We start from the raw sequence: 22,839 nt of genomic DNA, 5'->3' as shown, positions 1-22,839 counted from the left end.
TGTTTTGGACACTTTTTCTGCAGGGTGGCCAAAATAGGAACACAGAGTGGCGAATGCTAGAACAATATGGCCAAAATAGGAACCCACCAGAGATTTTTCATTCGATAAAAATTAAAACAAAAAAGTATATTTTCCTCACATCAACTAATACAGTATGAAGATTACAGCGGAAATTACCTATTGATGATATTAAACATATTTAGTTTAGTCGGTTGTGATGGAACATGATCGATAACGGGGAATGTTGGACAAACTATGGCCAAAACTGGTACTTTTACCCTACGACTGTGTGCTTGCGCAAGAACTATAGACATTCAAATATATGCATCATGTCCGACAGCCAAGCAGCTCTAAACGCTCTAAAGTCGGCGACATGCACATCAAAACTTGTCTGGGAATGTATTCAATCACTCCAGAAATTGTCTTGTCGTAACCAAGTCAACTTGTACTCGGTCCCAGGTCACTGTGGAATTGATGGAAATGAAAGAGCTGATGCGCTAGCAAGACTCGGATCATCTCATCAATTTGTAGGACCTGAGCCCTTCTGTGGCTTATCTGCTTCCCCTTTAAAAATGGAGCTAAAAGCATGGGAATGTTCGAAAGTGGAATCAAATTGGAATAAGACTTTCATTGCTAGGCAGTCAAAACGGTTTATGTCTATAAACGTTTCAATGACTCGCAAAATCCTGGAGCTTTCAAAGAAAGATCTAACCATTTATACTGGTCTTATAACAGGACATTGTCCCAGTCGATATCATCTGAAGCTAATGGGAAAACTTGATGAGATGATGATATATGTCGCTTCTGTGTCATAGAAAAAGAACACTCAGAACACCTGTTATGCCGATGTTCGGCAATTCTCAATAAAAGATAAAGGTTCTTCGAAAGCGGGCTGTTAGAACCCTCTGATATTTGGAGAACAACTTCATCCGAAGTGCATCACCGGGCTGGACAAATGCTATTAGTCAAACAATGACGATCACTTCTGATAGTGGTGCGTCATCTTGACAACATAGCTATAATAAAACAGGGAATATATCACAATAGATCAAACAAATGCTCGCAGTGATAAAAATACCCAACATGGGGGGAAAAAAGATATTTTTTAATTATCAGTTATTTAACAGTAAAATTCACAAGAACGTACTGCACCGCACAGTCGAGATTCGAACTTGGCTTATTAGGCTAGCATCGTATCTCGGAGTTAACTGAGTGAGCTAATGAATGTAGAAAATTATTATAGAAACGAAATGGAATCAAAGATATAGTACAAAAGCAGCGCCACAAAAATGCTTGAGCATGGAAAAATGATTGTTTTCCCAGCGCTAGTGTTTTTTGATGGCATAAGCGGTCTCAAATGTGCTAAATTCGTTTGAATTTTGTATGAATTTATATTTATATCTTGGTCTGCGGATCAATCTTGCTGAAAAGAGTAGTTTTCTTTATGGTCGGAATCGCGGGATATACTAAGATGAGGTTAAAATTCTAGAGGCGCTCTACAAAATACAACAGCGCGAGTAACCATGGGTTAAACAAACTGTTTTTTTTTTTCGTATAGATGTCCGATTGCGAATAACAGCATGTGGCTAAAATTGAATTGAATTAAAATTTTGATAAATTGAAAGGAAATGAATTCAATTGAAAATTGACGATAATGTTTCATCACTTTTCCTGTATGTCAATCCAAATTTCAAAATTGTAAATGGTACACACATGCATACACACATACACAGACACATACATATATGAATACATGCATGCGTATATACACACATACAAACATACATATATACACACATAAATTGAATACAATGAATTATCCGATTTTCAATACTTTGGTTTCGTTTGATGGATCTGAACAACAATTTTCTTTATGTAATTTTCGAACCACAAGCCCAATCATCATGAAATTTGAAGGTGAAGCTTTAAAAGGATCTCCTTTCATTTGCAATTAATTTTGTTCAAATCGATTGAGGAGCCTCTGAGAGAAAGTGAGGTCTCGTATTTTTTGTATTTTTATATCACAACTTTTAAACCGAAAGTCCGTCAATATGAAATTCAATAGCGAACAATGGAACAACTAGACCTTTCAGTTGATACTAAGATCATCGAAATCGGTCCAGCCATCTCTGAGAAAAGTGGGAAAGAAAAAAGCGTTACATATATATATATATATACATACATACATACATACACACACACACACACACACACACACACACACACACACACACACACACACACACACACACACACACACACACACACACACACACACACACACACACACACACACACACACACACACACACACACACACACACACACACACACACACACACACACACACACACACACACACACACACACACACACACACACACACACACACACACACACACACACACACACACACACACACACACACACACACACACACACACACACACACACACACACACACACACACACACACACACACACACACACACACACACACACACACACACACACACACACACACACACACACACACACACACACACACACACACACACACACACACACACACACACACACACACACACACACACACACACACACACACACACACACACACACACACACACACACACACACACACACACACACACACACACACACACACACACACACACACACACACACACACACACACACACACACACACACACACACACACACACACACACACACACACACACACACACACAGAAAATGGTCAGTTTTCGAAAGTGAGTCGAATGGTACTAGGCACTCTTTCCACTGGACCTACTTTCGAAATCCGGGTTTCCGAGTGATTGCTGTACCTTTATACTATATACTAGCTGACCCGACAAACTTCGTCTTGCCACAAATTAAACCGTGTTGTACATAAATCGTAAATCTCGGATGACCTTTGTCACAATCTCGAGTTTTGCAAGTTTCTGGGGAGTTCATGGGTGTTTTAATATACAAATTTTCCTCACAGTGAAGTAGAAAACAACTCCCCCCATTGCTTAGCTTGATAAAATAAAGCAAATAGCATTTAAATATTCGCCATCATTACAAACTATTTTGCCGAATACCATTTTGCGGAACACCAAATCTCGGTTGAACATAACGCGAGATATAGAGTTGCGCAGAATACCATTTCGCGAAAAACCTTACGCGGGATGTATCATTTCACGGAAAATCCTTTTGTAGAAAGTACCATTTCGCAGGGGTGACCCAACTGAAGGAAAGTAATAGAGGTCAGTAGATCTAGAAAAATAAATAAACCTAGATATGTGATCTCTACGGGGGGCTGTCCCCCGCAGCGGCCGGCGCTTCCGACGGCAGGTCACCGGCAACACTCGCGGCCTGTGGCCGTCTCGCGCTGAATTATCTAATGTTACTATTGATAGTTTTTGGTGGTCTTGTTATTGATTAATGTTTTATGAAAGAGTCTAAAATTTCTCGAGTTCGATTAGTTTTTGAGTTACGCAAAAATTTCTGTTTTATTTGTATGAGAGTCCTTATCCCCCTACTACAGAGGTGAGGGGTCTCAAACCATCATTAAAAAAATTCCTGCCTCCAAAACCCCCCATTTGCCAAATTTGGTTCCATTTGCTTGATTAGTTCTGGAGTTATGAGGAAATTTGTATTTCATTTGTATGGAAGCCCCCCCTCCTAAAAAGGGAGAGGGGTCCTAATTCATCATAGAAAAAATTCATGCCTCCAAAAACACCCACATACCAAATATGGTTCCATTTGATTAATTAGTTTTCGAGTTATGAGGAAATTTGTATTTCATTTGTATAGGAGCCCCTCTCCTGAAGCGGGAAGAGGTTTCAATTCACCATAGAAAACATTCTTGTCTCCAAAAACACCCACATGTCATATTTTGTTCCATTTGCTTGATTAGTTCTCGAGTTATAAGGAAATTTGTATTTCATTTGTATGGGAGCCCCTCCTCCTAAACAGGTAAGGGGTCTCAATTCATCATAGAAAAAATTCATGCCTCCGAAAATATCCACATGCCAAATATGGTTCCATTTGATTAATTAGTTCTCGAGTTGTGAGGAAATTTGTATTTCATTTGTATAGGAGCCCCCCCTCCTAAAGTGGGGAGAGGTTTCAATTCACCATAGAAAAAATTCTTGTCTCCAAAAACACCCACATGTCAAATTTTGTTCCAGTTGCTTGATTAGTTCTCGAGTTATGAGAAAATTTGTATTTCAAGTGTATGGAAGCCCCCCTTCTTAAAAGGGAGGGGTCATTAATCCGCCCCTCCACAACATGGGAGGGGTCTCAATTCACCATAGAAGAAAAATTGCCTACAAAAACACCCACATGCTAAATTTGGTTCCATTTGCTTGATTAGTTCTCGAGTTATAAGGAAATTTGTATTTCATTTGTATACGAGCCCCCCCTCCAAAAGTGGGGAGGGGTCTCAATTCACCATAGAAAAAATTCTTGTCTCCAAAAAGACCCACAAGTAAAATTTGCTTGATTAATTCTCGAGTTATGCAGAAATTTGTGTTTCATTTCTATGGGAGCCCCCCTCTTAGTGGGAGGAGGGGTCTCTAACCATCATAAGAACCTTCCCTGGCCCCAAAAACCCCTACATGCAAATTTTCACTCCGATCGGTTCAATAATTTTCGATTCTATAAGGAACAATAGAGCAGACAGAAATCCATTTTTATAGGCATAAATTTGAATGGGAGCCCCCCTCTTAGTGGGTATGTAAGTCTTATGTAAGTCCTTCTGACCCCGTAACAACTTTGTCATGTTCTCAGTCAATTTTGCAAACAACGCTTGTTTATCTGATTGCTGTCATCCCAGTCGTCCTGGCCCTGTTGATGGTGGTTTAGAAGGTGGCTGCTCTTCACAGTCGTCCCCTTCCTGTGGTTGGTTGTGGTGTGAAAGTCTTGCAATCCGCAACTACAGGTGAGTACCTTTGCAACTCAAAAACGGGGCATTTGCATGGAAAAAAGGATCGGAAAGATGCCTACAACTACCGAGGAATCTTGTCATAATGTTCTATTGTCAAGCTGTTTGAGCTTATAGTCATAACTCCACTGCTGTCGTACTGTAAACAATAGTTGAGTGATGATCAACTTGGATTCATCGCAGGTAGATCATCCACAACGAATCTCCTTTGTCTCACATCATATGTTGTGGAAAGCTTAGCAGATCGCGCTCAAACGGACATCATCTATACTGATTTGTCTGCGGCGTTTGATAAAATCGACCATGCTATTACGATTGCTAAATTGGAAAGACAAGGTATCCGCGGCAGTATGTTGCGTTGGTTCAGTTCCTAGGTTCCTACCTCGTAGGTCGTATACTGATTGCGACAGTTGCAAGTTTTCAACCAAATGCATTCCCAGCCTCGTCTAGAATCTTACAAGGTAGTCATCTGGGACCGTTAATCTTCCTGTTGTACTTCAATGATGTAACTACGTACTCAAAGATTTTCGTTTATCCTTCGCGAACGATTTGAAGATTTACTTGAAGATATATACGCTCCAAGAACGATGCAATTTCTCTTCAACAAGAGCTTAACACCTTTACGAGTTGGTGCAATCTGAACTGCATCAATTTTGAAAAGTGCTCCATTATTTCTTTTGTCCATATTCGAGAACCTGTCATTTTTCACTACAAGCTCCATGGCACAGAAATCCGACGTGTCGACCGGTGGGCCCTTCGTCTTCCAGTCCGCCCCTGAAGGTGACCAAGTTTTCATATGATGACTATAATTGTAAATTGCGACAATTGTCAGAAAAAAAAGCACACAGACTATAGTAAAATGCGTCCACTTAATCGCTTTCATTAGCCGTCATCTGCCTCAATGTCGATAGCCTCAAACGTCCATTACGAAACCTCGCTTCATTACTATGCACATTTGTTTTAATTTGTGGAAGCATCGTTTGCATTACACTTATCGCTACCAGCAGTGGTCGGTTTAAAAATAAATCTGACATCAGCTTCCCTTGGACAAACTGGGTCTCGACGGACTCCGCAATACAGACGTACTAGCAACATACACCAGTTAAATAAGAAGCAATAATGTACGATTCGTAAAATTTGACACTGTTGCTTCCCTTTGGAACGTCCTAAAGCAGCTGAATGGCAACGGATATCGATGGAAGTAAACCTGTACTTAGCTAAGGTTGTCGCAGTTGGTGGCTCCAATTACCATAGGAAAGTGCACACCGAATGCAAAAACTCACACAGTTCTTTCCGCGCGCTAGCAGACCTACATAATCATTGACCCACGTACAATGGATCGACCAAAACAAATCACCTATGGCAATGAAACATTTTTAATCGCAGTATTTTTTCCCCTTTCCTCTGAACCTCACTTAGCTATGTACTTAAGTATTTTAACCAATTTCACCATAGATTGAACCAACTATCCACCTCGGACGAAAGGGCTTCAAATTCATAACGAGCATCCACCGATGGAATGCCACATGCATGCAACCCCTTGCGGCCCTCAGTCGGTTGCACAGTTTGACAAGACGTCGTGAACTTTCTCTGGTTGGTCGCAAGTCGCAGCGCAGGCTAGCAGAGCGGAGCCAAACCAGGCAGAGCCGCAGAGGGAACCCGCCACCATCCACTGCGCGCCAGCAGTGACCAGAGCTTAACAACCTTGTATTCTGACTCCGTCTGACGAACCAGGCTGGTTTCGTTCACGTCGAAAATCGGCAGGGCGCAATGTGATGATGCGTGCAAAACATTAAATCGTGCCGCGCAGACTTAAACAAATAGCCACATATATTTGTCTGATCGTTGCGCCACGACCGACGACGGTACCTGGTGCCAGCCGAGGGCCCACTGCCTGGTAGTGCGGTGTCCGGTGGTCGTGAAGTTGAAAGCCATGTTATTTTTTGATAGGTTGTTGTTTTCTTCGGTTTGTGTTAGATTGAATGATTTACGTTCGCATCAGGTTGATAAAATTAAATCGATAGTGTAAACAGCGCTAATGTGCGGTGCGTTGATTGAACTGTACGCAAATGGGATAATTTTTTGCAGTTTGATTATTAAGATAGATTACTTTTGGTGCCAGTAAATACTGGAACATCGTTAATCATGATAGCACATTCAGATGTTGTAAACATTATGATTATGTAAGCTAAATTTAACTCAATTTTATGTAAATCAGACTAAAGGATTTTTTTCAATCTTGAATACCTCGGACACTTTACACTGCCTTTCCAAGATAGTATATTGTCTAAGCATAAAACCAAACTAGAAATATTATCGTGATAAAAAGAGATTCACATGGTCGCGAAAGGTCGCACTGTCAATAAGCTGGAAACGGCCTCAGTTTTAATGTGTCCATGCGGGAGCTCAACTTTGAAGAACCTGTTTTCTGTTATTATCTATTCAACATGACATCACAAGACGGTCTGGTTACAGTAGCGGTAAGCTGTCAGAAAATGTTTTCAAATCGAAGGTTTAAAAGATTCAAACTATCCAAAGTCCAAAAACATTTCGAGCGAACTTTTTCCATCAGGTTACATTAGATCTTTACGTTTTTTGCATACTTAGGTTATTTATGATCAATCTTTTATATTTTGGTGTCTTTCATCTTCTCACTATTGAAACCTATTTTTAGCTAGTTTAACTTGAAGTCCTGTTGAGTCAAGTTATTATTAACGATTCTTGCAGGATCTCTTTCTCTGTTATTAAGAAAAGCAAAGCCTAGGCGCAATATTCCGTTATCGAAACTTGACCTTCTGTTTTTATACGACAGACATCGCAGCCAGCTGTACAGGACAATTGCAGGGCTAGTTGCTACGATCCTATTGACTCTAACAGCCTCTCCCAACCGAGATTCGAACATACGACGACTGGCTTATTAGGCCAGCATCAAGCCTCGACGCCAACTGGGAGGCCCAGGTGGCAGAGTTATGTGCAACGACAAGGAGGGGAACCTGATTACCGAAAGATCGGAAGTGGCTAGGCGTTGGAAACAATATTTCGATGCATTGTTGAATGGTGAACAAGATGGAACGGTCAACAGAAACAGGATAACGATTGAGGATGATGGACAAGCTGTGGATCCACCAACTTTGGACGAGCAAAGCAGCTGGAAAGGACGGCATTCCCGCCGAACTTTTGAAAGTCGGGAGCGAACGGCTGTATTCTGCAATCCATCAGGTTATGCTAAAGGTATGGACTGAGGAGGAATTACTTACGGGCTGGTTGGAAGGTCTCATATGCCCAATTTACAAAAAGGGCCATCGACTCGAATGCAGCAATTACTCTCCTCAATTCTGCATACAAAATTCTCTCTCGCATCCTGTTTCTCAGACTGAGGCTGTTACAGGAAACCTTTGTTGGCGAATACCAGTGCGGTTTTCGAGAGGGACGCTCCACGACGGACCAAATGTTCACCTTGCGACAGATCCTCGATAAATTCCGGGAATTCACCTTGCAGACTCATCATCTGTCTATAGATTTCAAAGCGGCGTACGATTCAGTTAAACAAAACGAGCTGTGGCAGATTATGCTTGAACATGGTTTTCCAACAAAACTAATTGGGCTTATACGTGCTACCCTTGATGCTTCAAAATCAAGCGTCAGGATAGCGGGTGAGACATCAGACTCGTTTGTGACGTTAGATGGTTTGAAGCAAGGTGACGGACTATCGAACTTGCTGTTCAACATTGCATTGGAAGGTGCTATTCGATGAGCCGGCGTGCAGAGAAGCGGTACCATCATCACGAAATCTCATATGCTCCTAGGGTTTACGGACGACATCGATATCATCGGTGCTAACCGTAGAGCTGTGGAAGAAGCGTACCCGCATCTTAAGGAGGACGCTGCGAGGATAGGGCTTATCATAAATTCTACCAAAACAAAGTATATGATGGCTGGTAGAGAGCGTGGTAGCCCTTCGGGTGTTGGAACTGCGGTGGTGATAGATGGATATACTTCTGAAGTGGTCGACGAATTTGTTTGCCTTGATACGTTGAACATGTGACATGTGACAACGATTTGAGCCGTGAAGTAAAAAGGCGGATAGCGGCTGCCAACAAGGCCTTCTACGGATTACGTAGCCAGCTGAGGTCCCGTAGCCTACAACTCCGTACAAAACTCGCGCTCTATAAAACGCTAATTCTCCCGGTGGTACTCTACGGCCACAAAGCGTGGTTTCGGTGTTTTCGAGCATAAAGTCCTGCGATCAATTCTTGGCGGCATATTGGACGAAGGAGTGTGGCAAAGCAACTATGCTAGATGGTTTGTTCGTACATCCAGCTCCACCCCGGAGCGAAGAAAATGGACATTGTGAGGTACTTCGTGTCCGCCGAATATACCCGATCTGGCATTTACAACATCCTTTTTTTACAACATTCATTTCTAAACATGAAAAAATCTACACTAAAAAATGTTCCACTTTAAAATCAAAGTAGAGTTTATTTCTAATTCCCGTCGTAGTAAGTAAAGCCATTTCAATTTTCATCATTTGTTGGATGGATTTAAGGAATACTCCAAAAGTTCCGATCCGTGAACTTTGAAATCACTGAAAAGCGATTATTAAAGCATATTATTGAAATTACGCAACTCCAAAATCCGTCCACCAAAATTTTTCATCGTCCGAACTAAAAATAACAACAATGTTTACGAAGCTAGCGCGCATATATTTGTGTAGGACGGCATGACAAATGTTATGCTGCAAAATTTCTGCAGACCAGGCAAGTTTAAAACGATTAGTCGATATTTTCTTCTTCGTCGCACGAAAAAACGTAGGAAATTTGGCTGGTAGGGCTTCTTTAATGATAAAAAGCATTTAAATAAATCTCAGCTCACTTTGATTAATCGCGTATGATAGACAACAAACTAAAATATTAGGTAATAACTAGATTTGAATTGTGTGTCATAAAAATGCTGATATTTTTAATAATTTGTGTTGGATAGTACGGGAATAGGCAATTAGGACGAAGTAGCAACATACCTTACTTTTCAAGAAAACAAGATTGCAAATAAAATTTTTCGATTAAGTCTAATGCTGTAGGATTGGACATGATTCCTATTAAGTTTATTAAAATAATATTACCACTTGTTTTGCATATGATTGCACACTTATTTAATCGAATTATTATATCATCAAAATTTCCGCTTGCATGGAAATCCGATTATTCCGATCAAAAAGAATCAGAGACTAACAGAGATAACTAACCTGCGTCCGATTAGCATCCTTAGTGCTCTCTCGGCTTTACTTAAAATTCATGACGATGTTGCTAAAGTCATAGATAGAAAAGGTTTGGCGAACTTGTTACTTATTGACTTTAGCAAGGCTTTTGATCGTGTTTCACATCGAACGCTATTGAATAAACTGAGTTCACAATATGGTTTTTCTCAAAGTGTAATCAATTTGTTCAAGTCTTATCTCAGTGACAGAAAACAAGCAGTATTGTATGATGAAGCTATGTCCTCATTTTGCAATATTGAATCTGTTGTTCTCCACTCTTGTTTTCATTATTCATTAATGATCTTCCAAATGTTCTTGTGCACTGTTCTATACATCTCTTTGCGGACGGCGTGCAAATCTACCTATGCGTAAATGAAAACATAAATAGTTCCACCCTATCGTTGCTGATCAATAATGATCTTGAACGAACTCTTTAATGGTCCCTTTCAATGGCAACTTATTGCCTATTAATATGTCAAAAACTAAAGCAATGATGCTGTGCAAGTTGAAAATCCCTTCCTGTTCCCATCCCTTTATGGACCGTGCTAATATTCTTGGTGTAATATTGATGATTGCACGAGTTCTTAGACTTCTGCAAAAAAGTTCCAATGACAGTTAAACTTTCGCAGTCACTAATACTACTAAATATTTGTGGTGACAAGCAATAATGTTGATCATGTTTACTTTCGTCAACACTATAAATCGTCTGACAGTAGATGAAAACAGTACAAGTGTAAGTGTGCAAAGCGCTACAAAGCCCAAGTATGAGTGTGTAAAAATTTTCACTGCGCAGAAATTTTTTGCACAGGAGTCTAATATGGTGCAAAAAGCGCAATATTTAAGTTGAACTTAGACTGGAGTTCTCAAATCAATGCTCAGATTGGTAAAATCTATGGTACATTAAAGCAGCTCAACATAGTAGCTAGATATTTAGATGTAAACACGAAACTCAAAATATTCAAAAGCCTGCTCTTCCCTCACATATGCCGATTTTCTTTTTATCAGTGCATCAGCTAGTTCTCTGAACAAATTGTGGCTTGCAGTAAACGCATGTGCTAGGTATGTTTTTAATGTTTCTAGATTTGACAGCGTATCTCACTATTCAGTTAACCTATTAGGATGTGCTTTTTCCATTGCTGTGTGAGAATCTCGGATGGATTGTTGGATCCATTCGAATCTCGGGGACTTCGGTAAGGAGATGGTCTTCCCTGCCTGCTATTCAACATTGTGCTTGAAGGTGTTATAAGACGAGCGGCGATCGAAATAAACGGTTGGTAAACGGCCGGATAATGCGGAATATAGACCCCATAGTGGTCGTTAGCCTCTTATCTAGCAACTCCGATCCCGACCTCCTCGTGGTACCAGCCGGAATACGAGCAACCTTAGCGGAGATCGGGTAACCAACCCCGGTGGAAACTAAGGTCGTATACTAACCGGGAAGGAGGTAGTGAGTCTCGGCACTATAAGATGGCAGCCCCATCACGAGACTCGGTAGTGTTGCCCCAGTACGGCTACACACCTAAACAACACAAACTAACAACATTCAAGCATATTCGGAGCGGAATATTCGGCATCGACCTAGGCGACGGAATAAGGACGACGAATGGAGACTCGGGACTTGGAACTGCAGATCGCTAAATTTCGCAGGTTGCGAGCGGGTGCTGATTGAACAGCTGGAACCCCGCAAACTCGGTATCGTAGCTCTGCAGGAAATCTGTCGCAAAGGAGAGAAGGTATGGAAGATACGTGGCGGAAAGGCCCAGTTTTACCAGAGCGGTGGCGCTACCAACGAACTGGGAACGGGCTTTGTAGTGCTGGGCGGAATGCAGGATCGCGTGATAGATTGGAAGGCGATCAACGAGAGAATGTGTGTATTGAGGATAAAGGGTCGTTTCTTCAATTATAGCATCATTAACGTGCACTGCCCGCACGAAGGTAGACCCGACGATGAGAAAGAAGCGTTCTACGCGAGGTTGGAGACAACGTACGACAGCTGCTCGTCACGGGACATCAAGATCGTCATCGGGGATATGAACGCCCAGGTCGGTAGGGAAGAAATGTATAGACCGGTGGTAGGACCCCATAGCCTGCACACCGACACAAACGATAACGGCCAACGATGTATAAACTTCGCAGCTTCCCGAGGCCTGGTGATCCGAAGCACCTTTTTCCCGCGCAAGGATATCCACAAAGCCACCTGGAGATCACCTGACCAACGTACATTGAACCAAATTGACCACGTTCTTATAGAGGGCCGGTTCTTCTCTAACATCACGAACGTACGCTCCCGTCGGGGTGCGGATATCGATTCTGACCATTACCTAGTAGCAGTACATGTGCGCTCAAAGCTGTCCACCGTATACCGGACACGTCAAAGCCGCCCTCCTCGGCTGAACATCAGGCAGCTAGATAACCCACAAGCTGCCGAGAACTACGCGCGAGTACTGAATGAGGCACTGCCTTCTTCCGAGGAGTTAGGTGCTTCAAACCTCGAAGACGGTTGGGGCAGAATACGCTCGGCCATCGGAGAGGCCGCTACCGCGGCACTAGGTATTGAGCCTCGGAGTACACAAAATGATTGGTTTGATGGGGAATGCCAACAAGCGGTGGAGGAGAAAAAAAATGCTTGGAAAAATTATCTAAGTATTGCCACTAGAGAGAACCTGGCCAAGTACCGACGAGCTAGGAACAAGTTGACCACGATCCTGAGGAGAAAAAAGCGCCAAAAGGAGGACAGAGATCGTGAAGAATTGGAGCAACTATTCCGAGCTAATGACACGCGCAAGTTTTATGAGAAGGTGAACCAAACTCGGAAGGGCTACACACCGAAACCTGACGTGTGTAGGGACGAGGGAGGGAATCTAATTACAAATGAGCGCGAGGTGGTCGACAGGTGGAAGCAGTTCTTCGATGAACACCTCAATGGCGAAGTCGCAGAAGGAGGCGGAACGGAAATTAACCTAGGAGCGCCCATGGAAGATAGTGATGTCCTAGCACCTGATCTCCAAGAAGTCAAACGAGAAATCAGGTTGCTGAAGACCAATAAAGCCGCTGGGAAGGACCGCTTACCGGCAGAGCTTTATAAACATGGCGGAGAAACGCTAGCAAAGGCTCTACACTGGGTTATTTCGAGGATTTGGGAGGAGGAAAAGCTACCGGAGGAATGGATGGAAGGAGTGGTTTGTCCCATCTACAAAAAGGGTGATCGGCTAGACTGCTGCAACTATCGCGGTATTACGCTGGTAAATGCCGCCTACAAGGTACTCTCCCAGATCCTGTTACGCCGGCTGTCACCGATAGCACAAGGTTTCGTAGGGAATTATCAGGCGGGTTTCATGGGGGCTCGCGCAACTACGGACCAAATTTTTACTCTCCGACAGATCTTGCAGAAATGTCGGGAGTACAACGTGCCCACGCATCACATCTTTATTGATTTCAAAGCAGCATACGATACAGTCGATCGAGACAAGCTATGGCAGATAATGCACGAATACGGTTTTCCGGACAAACTGACGCGACTGATCAGAGCTACATTGGATCGAGTGATGTGTTTCGTACGCATCTCGGGGACACTCTCGAGTCCCTTCGAGACGCGACGAGGGTTGAGACAAGGTGACGGTCTATCCTGCATGCTGTTCAACATCGCTCTTGAGGGGGTGATCCGACGAGCGGGCATCGAAACGAGAGGCACGATTTTTACCAAGAGTAGCCAACTTCTAGGCTTTGCAGATGACTTTGATATCATTGCCAGGAACTTTGCGACGGCGGAGGCAATCTACGCCAGACTGAAAGCGGAGTCTAGGAGAATTGGGCTAAAAATAAATGCGTCGAAGACCAAATACATGAAAGGAAGAGGCTCAAAGGAAACAAATGTGCGCCTCCCACGGACGGTAACCGTTGACGGCGACGAACTAGAAGTGGTAGAAGAGTTCGTGTATTTGGGATCGCTGGTGACCGCGGACAACAACACTAGTAAGGAGATCCAGCGGCGCATCCAAGCGGGAAATCGGGCCTACTTTGCCCTTCGTAAAACGCTACGATCAGGAAGCATACGCCGCCGCACTAAGCTAACAATGTACAAAACCATTATTAGACCGGTAGTTCTTTATGGACTTGAAGCCGTGACGCTGCTTACGGAGGACATACGCGCCCTTGCCGTGTTTGAGCGGAAAGTGCTGCGGACGATATTTGGCGGAGTACAAACTGAAAGCGGAGAGTGGCGGAGGCGTATGAATCACGAGCTACAGGCACTGCTTGGGGAGACTCCCATCGTACATCTAGCGAAAGTTAGCAGGCTACGGTGGGCCGGACACGTCGTAAGGATGCCGGACGACTGTGCGACGAAAATAGTCCTCTTCAACAACCCCACCGGCACCAGGAACAGGGGGGCCCAACGTGCACGATGGCTCGACCAGGTCGAGAGCGATTTGCGACTTCTGAGACGACTAGGAAATTGGCGACGAGTGGCCCAAGACCGAGTTGAATGGAGACGAGTGCTTGAAACAGCACGAGCCACCCCGGCTCTATGCTGCTGAAGAAGAAGAAGGCGATCGAAATACGGGGCACGATTTTAAATAAATCCAGTCAAATTACCTACTTCCTGATGACGTGGATGCTGTCGGCAGAACATTTTGGTGGAACGGTGGAAGATCAGTACACCAAACTAAAACGCGAAGCAGAGAAGATGGGATTGAAAATAATTAAGCCTAAAACAAATTATATAAGGATGAGTTTGAGGTAGTCGACGAGTTCGTATATCTTGGCTCACTGGCAACAGAGGACGATAACAGCCGTCAGATTAAAAAGCGTATTATCAGCGGAAGTCGGGCCTACTACAGACTCCGCAAACACTTGCGGTCGAACAGTCTGAACCCCCATACAAAGTGCATACTGTCCAAAACGCTAATTAGACCGGTTGTCCTCTACTGGCACGAAACGTGGACACTGCTAAAAGAGGACCTACGAATACTCGGAGTTTTCGAACGGCGGGTTGCCCAAAGAACCATCTTTGACGGCGGGCAAGAGAACGGTGTATGGAAGCGAAGAATAAACCACTAGCTCACGCGTCTCTTCGGCGAACCCAGTATTCAGAAATTGATTAAAGCTGGCCGGATACGTTGGGCAATGTTCAAATCTTCAAACCAAATATACTATCTGTCTTTGTCATTTAATAATTTTGGTTCTCCGAAATATGAATTTTTGATAAGGATTTCGAGAAATCGATTTGGGTATGAAACGAGAAAGGCAAATGACGAAGCGTCCAACATAGCTCACACCATTCTAAGCCCCTATCTAGCACCTACACGTGGCCTTACCCGGTAATGCTCTATTGAGTAGCCAAGCTAGGAGGTGCGATGCTGGGTGGTACCCGACTGCCTGATCTCAAAACTGCGGGTTTGAGTGACGAATGAGCCACAGGACCTTGTTAGTAGGTAAGCTTAACATAAGCTTTTTCAATTATTTATTTCGTTTTAGCTCATGAAGCACCTTCTGCTGTTCAGTGAAAACTCGGGCCGAAAAAAGTTAAATAATGCTCATGGATACCAGAAGAAAAAAATTAAATTAATGATGGAAGCACTTATGGAAACTCAAATGATGCTTCCATGATGCTCAAACTCTATTCCATTCGAAGGTCTGCTGGTGAGGTTGTTCTATTTTTACCCAAATATACTTCTTTTCATCTTAATGGTGATATCATTGTAGCTATATTTATTAATCTTCATATATTGTATATACATATAACACATATTCTATTACATTTCCATATACCATCATTATAATAAAGGGGAGAGAGCATCAGGCTATCGAATAAATCGAAGACTGGATGAAGGATGTGGTAACCAACCCAAGTCATACAAGGTCAGAGAGAATTTTGACGCGCCCTTCTAGCACACAAATCATCACGCAAGTTAAGTTTGCACGGCGAAGTTATGTATCTAGAAAGCGGAGGTCTATGCTGGAAGGAGTGTCTTATACTTCCGTGGAATCATGTAAGCGGCATTGCTAACAGATCCACCCAATCCCTTTTGGTCCTTCAAGAACAGCATTGACATGAAAGTTGCTGGGTAGATAAATTCCATTCTGCAGTAATTCTACTTGCATACAATGGGAAAGCTTTGAGGTGATGGTGGCTACCTCCATACATACATGCATACATACATACATACATACAGGATTTCGAGAAATCGATTTTTTCGTAACTCCGGAACAAAAAAATCGCAAAGTAAAATTTTTACAATCAAAAGATTATATTTTAGATCTATTTTGATTTTCAGATACATATTGCATTAATTTAATACACTACCATAAATATTTACAGCTTATTCAAGTGCATCAAATTCAAATTGAAAGTAAATTGCAAAGGTACAACATATTAATTACTTATTTATATTTCAACCCAAACAAAAAAATGGAGACAATCCTATAAATTACATTACATTGAATAATGATATCATCATTATCTGGACAATTAAAGAGTAATTAAAAAAGCAAAAGGTAAATTAAACGCTGCATACTGAAGAACGTTCCTGCACCTCACAAATAAATAAGCTCAGAATAGTTACGCATGCCGGAGCAGTTCTTTTCGTCTGACACAGCAACTTTTATTGCTGTTTAATCACTGTACTGAAATTTAAATCCAAACCATCATCACGTGTTCATTTATCTTTCATTTCTGCTGTCGAAGGTACGTTTTGCCCAACCCAAAATACATTTCTTTAACACAAATGTGATCTACGAAGGGTATTGTGGAGCAGTCATAATTAATTCAGCATGACATTTATGTTTCATACTTCGACATGTAATCTGCATATAATACCAAGATATGTAGAGCACTTACACTCAGGCACCAAGATATAACTATCTTCATAAAAGCCACAGCATAAACCTTGTGCTCTATGCGACAATTTGTTTGATTTTTTGTGGTCTTCCTTTCAGTAGTGGTTCACTGCACAGAATCTGCTATAGGGCGATCTCGATCGTTGATCTTCCACTGGAATCACTATTTTTTTTTGTTTTGGTCACTACACTATGCCGCAATCTTTTCCACCCAATGGCACAAAACACATCCACTTCCAGAGCCGCTCAGCGGATTCCGCTACTGTTGGTAACTCTTCGTCGTTACCGATCTCGTTGATGACTTCTGTGGAAAAATAACAAACACCGAAATCCGTAAGAAATGTTGGTCGACGACCGCACGGAACTGCAACACCACGGTGCGGTGGTGTAACGAACGAGTGCGAAAGAGAACGAACCACCAACGACGGCTGCACCGACGAAAAAGGGGCAACATAAAATAAACATAAAAACAAATCGTACATGTATTATGCTCTCGACGACAATGCACCGAATATCTCAACAACAAAAATACACTCCGCGAAGTTCGCTCTCTCCCGTTCTCTCCCGGGCGACAATCTTGAGTATAAAATCCCAGTCGAAAAGTGCACCGAATGAAGTAACTTGAAGTTTTCCCTTCCGCACACTGCACACCGCACACCGTTCAACCTTGCGACCGAATAAATATGCTGAGATTTTCCTTTCTGGTCACGTCGATCAGCACCGACCGAGAACATAACTTCTCACATAGCACCTTCACCACATCGGGAATTGTGGGCGCAAATCTTCATGCACAAGAATTCCGTTTTTTTTTCAGCACACCAACTGTTGCACTAATTCCACCGCAAACGGAACAACAACCAGATGCATTGTACGAATAATCCTGCTTCAGTCTTCTACTGGAAAATGCCCGAATTTCTTGGCGCTGCCAGTCCATGCGGAGTGCCAAGAATTCGGTCGATGATTTATGATAATTTTTCTTGGGATTTCTTCTTCTTCGTCTACGTTACCATCCAGTTGTGCACGACCAATCCACACGCCCAAGCAATCCTCTCTCCTTGTCACACTCACAGACCGTATTGGCCACCGCGATCGGCCAAAAACACACGTCCACTCGATACGACCGAATCCACTCGACTGCGAGAGGACTGGCTGTGCAGCATAACTACATACCCGACCGACGGACGATGCGATGCCGTCTGTGTAGTTGTAGAAGATCATGCCTACACAGTCTAAGTTATGTATATGCCGTACGCGATACGCCCGTGCTACCAACCCGCCGAACACTACGACGGCGAGGATCGCACCAACCAGCTGAGTCGATCGTGGTGTGCGCACGGCTGCCACCAGAGCGGTACTCGGGAGATGCGGCTGCTGTCTTGCACGTTTCCATTCCAAGATCGGTTAGATCGCTTTCGTCGTCCTTCGTGTGACATCAATTAGTCGGAAGCAGTAAACCTTGAGTCAGTTTTGTAATAATATTAACAGTTTTCAGCTAGGTTATTTTCACTGGAACAAGAGCTTAGTTCTTTAAGCATATGTCAGTAACACTGGCGAGTCCAGGGTGGGGCCCAGTGTGCCCGTGCACGTGTACCACCTTCTCTGTAAAATTTAATGTTAAACAAAATAATTTCTGTCACTCAGTCACTCAGGTGCGGAGCTCGGCCACTTTTTTACCGCAAGTGAGTTGATTGCGGTAAAACAGTACCAGTTTCAAGTTCGATTTTAAATTATATTTTAAGTTTAGTTTCAAGCCTAATTTTGTGTCAATTTCAAGTTTAAATTCAATTCTAATTTCCTGCCTAATTTCAACACCCATTTGAAGTTCAAATTTTAAGTCTAGCTTCAAGTCCAATTCCAAATATAATTTCAAGTGCAATTTAAACACAATTTTCATGCAGTTTCAATTCCTATTTTTCCTACATTTTCAAGTATAATTTGTTTTCCAATTTCAAATCCAATTTCAAGACTATTTTCAAGTCCAATTTAACCCATTATGACCCGGGTATACCCAAATTTGGACCAAATGAAGTGAAACTTTGTCGGGAAACTCGAAATCGTCATTCGGAATGGTTTCAAGGCCAAAATATCGCGGGTTTTATATTTCATATGCTCAGTTCCAAACAAACAAATTACAAAGTTGTTTACATATTTCTTGTCGAATTTTGTGATAGACTTTACATATGAGTAATTCTCACTGAAACGGGGCCACTACTGACACGAGGTCTTCAAATATTGGAACTTTTGTACTTAATTGGTTGAAAATGGTTAAAAAAATAAGATTTACACTTTTAATACCTCAAAATAGTGGACCCCTCGTTCGCCAAGGGGCCTAGCAGTTTCAAAAAAATTTGAATTTTGAGCGAACCTTGAGATCTATATGATGTGATATTTCATAAATTTGCCATAAGACAACTAACAAATGACCCGGTTCTGTAAAGCAGAAGAACAGAGCTTTCAAATGAAGTAAAAAAATTTTTGGCAGCCATCTTAGATTTGGTCACCATATTGGATTTTATCAAAAAATCAAAGCATTTTTTCTCAGCTTTCTGATGGTGGTCTTGAAATTAAAATCGGTTGGAGGGATCATGGCGAAAACAGCGATTTTTTGATAAAATCCAACATGGCGGCCAAATCCAATATGGCCGCCAATTTTTTTCCACTTCGTTTATAAGCCCTACCTCTCCTCTTTACGGAATCGTTTTGTTTGAAGTTTGTTTCATAGGTAATTTTAGAAATATCACAACAGTTATATGAAAATTGTGAACCGTGCTACAAATAACTGGTTGTTTTATTCAGTTAATGCCAGTGCACACCTAATTTTTTGAATGTTCCTTATAGCATTTTTTTCCCAACTTTCCAATAGAGGTCATTTTTTTACTTCATTTGAAAGCCCTGTTCTTCTTCTCTACAGAACCGGGTCATTTGTTAGTTGTTTCATGGCAAATTTATGAAATATCACATCATAAAAATCTCAAGGTTTGCTCAAAATATATCTTTTTTTGAAACTTTTAGGCCCCTTAGCGAACGAGGGGTCCACTATTTCGAGGTATGAAATCTTATGTTTTAACCATTTTCAACCAATTAAGTGCAAAAGTTCCAATATTTGAAGACCTCGTGTCAGTAGTGGTCCCGTTTCAGCGAGAATTCCTCATTTAAATACCATTTTACATTTCAGGTAATATTTCGTCACAAAATCTAGACTTTTTCATGAGTTTTGAAGACAAAGTTTTTTTCGCCATATTTCAGCTTTTTTCCGCCATTTATCACAACTTTGCACTATTAAAAATACAGATGAAAAGACAAAAACTGACAGATTATCTCGCACACACATCAGAATGATATCTTATCTCTCTTGTAGTGATATACTAACAATACTAACTATTGAGATTCAGCAGTAAACAGGTTTTGAAGACGAGGTATAATATATCATACGCTAGGACATTGGTTAAAACCAATTCATTTCCATATTGAAGTCCAATTTGAAACTGAGAGGTAGTGAAAACCCGCAAAGAAAAGACAAAAGATTATGTTCTATCTCATGGAAATTTTTTGAATTTTTTTTGTCAGTTAACCTTTTATAGATAAAATTTTCGTGACAACCTTTTTTATTTATGGTTGAGAAATCTCGGCTTTTCTGAATATTTACCTAATTCGAAAATACATCCCAAGTAACAATGTGAGTTTTATTGTAATCTTATGGTGGTCTTCAAGACCAATTTTGGTCTTGAATGTCATCATAAGAGTGTAATAAAACCCAAATTGTTACTTGGGATAGCAACATGGAGCAAACCGTTGCTCTCCAGAAACTAGAAGTAAAAAGAAAGAATGAAAGAGAGAGAAAAAATGGAACAGAGCACGAAAGAAAACGTGACAAACTTACTGGATAAACGGGATAAAAAAATAGGATGAACACGAGAGAGAAAAGAATAAAAACTGTTATGAAACTAGGTCAAAATGGTATGGAAAACGGGACATAAAAAAATTAAACAAAAGTGGAAACAAAGTAAACGGGAGAGAAAAGAGAGAAAACGAAAAAACTCGAAATAAAACCAGAAACGAGAAAACCAGAAAAAAAGAGAATGGAAGAAAAACCATAAAGAAAACAAAGAAAATTAGGATAAACTCAGGACAAAAAAAAAGGAGAAATAACGGGATAAAATGAGAAAAACGGGACAGAAAAGAAAAAGAGAAAATACGGGGGCAGCAAAATAGACCAACAAGAATATTAAAAGAGGAAGAACGGCACAGAAAACGATTCTTTCGGATATAAAACGGAAAGGAAAAACAACGTAACAGAAAAGGAGGTAAGAGGTAAGAGGAAGAACGGATCGAACGACAACGAAAAACGGGATAGAAAAGAAGGTAAACAGCAAGTAAAAGACGAGAACCAGACTGGACAGAAAGTTAGGGAAAAACGAGGATGAAAACAAGGATGAACGGAAAAATAGACGAGAAACACGAAACAGAGGAATATTAGAACTAAGAAAAAGGGTGGAAAACGGGACAGAAAATAAAATAAAAAATGGCAAGAAAAAAGAAAAACGAAATATTCAGCAGTTTGCTGCGCAAATTTGTAATTTACTGTATTGTAATAAATGTAATAAATTGTAAAAAAAACATTTATATATATTTGTTAAATGAAGTTACATTTAAATATTCTAAAATTAAAAGCAACCGTTTCACGCAATATTAATTTATTCGAGTACATTTACACCGCCGTGATAAACATAAGAGAGCAAACATGAAGAAAATCTTTCACTTGTACATAGGCCCTTTACACATGTTGCGCGAGATGTCTGTACTCTGTACTTTAATATTATCAATTTCTTAGAGTCCGAAGCTCCACTAAGAGCTAAACCATCAGGCCACATTTCACATCTTCGAATGAATAGCGATGATTTCGCATTCTGACAATTTTTGCATGACTTGTAGCACTTTAAATCAACTTTAAGTAACTGGCTTAAAACTGGTATGCAGTTGACGCAGTTAGCGCTCTTAAGGGAAAGGACAGCCAGTTAAAATATCAATTAGCTAACGTCCTCTGCATTTTAGTAGTTTCTTTTGACACTTTACAACTATACAGCTAACAGAAATACAATTGACGATATGTCAAGAATTGTATGCAACTAACTGACGCAAAGCAGCAAATGAAACGCTCAAAAACTCAACAAAAACTCAACGTCACGGCACTTGCACAAATATCCCATCAGCCCTGTTTCCGTGCAAGACAACAGCTCCGAACAAATTCTTACAATATATGGAAGCAATCTGGCAGAAAGAAAGAATGGCCACTCGCTTTCTATGACGTTTTACTTTCAGGATATCAAATTAGACTAGGTTAAATGTTCAAATAACAATATTATTCGAAGAAAGGGAGCGGTTTTGCACCCTGGCGTACTTCCCAAACACAGATATCAAATTGGTATAGGCTCAAACATCGTAAAGAATCTTCGACCTATTGCGGCGACGCGTGTTTGTTACTTTTTTGTAAGACGGTGTGTTTAGTTTACTTGTCATTCCTGCCCGTAAAGCAAAGCGATTACGAAGAACATGTATGGGTATATTTGGCCTTGAAACTTTTCGTCAATTTACACTATTTAGTGATTAAAAATGAAAATTGTAATAAAAACCACATATTTGCTACATCTGTTATGAATCGATTGGTATCCAAACCATCAAACGCTAAGTCCAAAATCTTTCATTTATTCGTAAAGCTCGCTTTTTTGGGAATTACCGTCTTTACCGGCTACCTTCCTGAGGGTAGTGATGTCCGATTGCTTCTCGATTAATCGAA

At 41.3% G+C, this 22,839-nt stretch overlaps 1 protein-coding gene across 1 annotated transcript in view; it reads right to left on the bottom strand.

The window, feature by feature from the left end:
• LOC128741633 (laminin subunit beta-1) overlaps positions 1–18,164 on the bottom strand; it is a 53,833-nt gene extending 35,669 nt beyond the window's left edge. Inside the window, exons 1-2 of the mRNA XM_053837588.1 lie at positions 18,053–18,164; positions 17,047–17,349 (exon numbers count right to left, since the gene is read on the bottom strand). The gene's annotated coding sequence lies outside the window, so the exon portion shown is untranslated. The remainder of the gene's footprint in view (positions 1–17,046; positions 17,350–18,052) is intronic.
• Positions 18,165–22,839: the final 4,675 nt, after the last annotated feature.

This window comes from Sabethes cyaneus, chromosome 3 (assembly GCF_943734655.1).
Source record: "Sabethes cyaneus chromosome 3, idSabCyanKW18_F2, whole genome shotgun sequence".
Taxonomy (NCBI): Eukaryota; Metazoa; Arthropoda; class Insecta; order Diptera; family Culicidae; genus Sabethes; species Sabethes cyaneus.
This window is presented reverse-complemented; position numbering and strand designations above follow the sequence as displayed.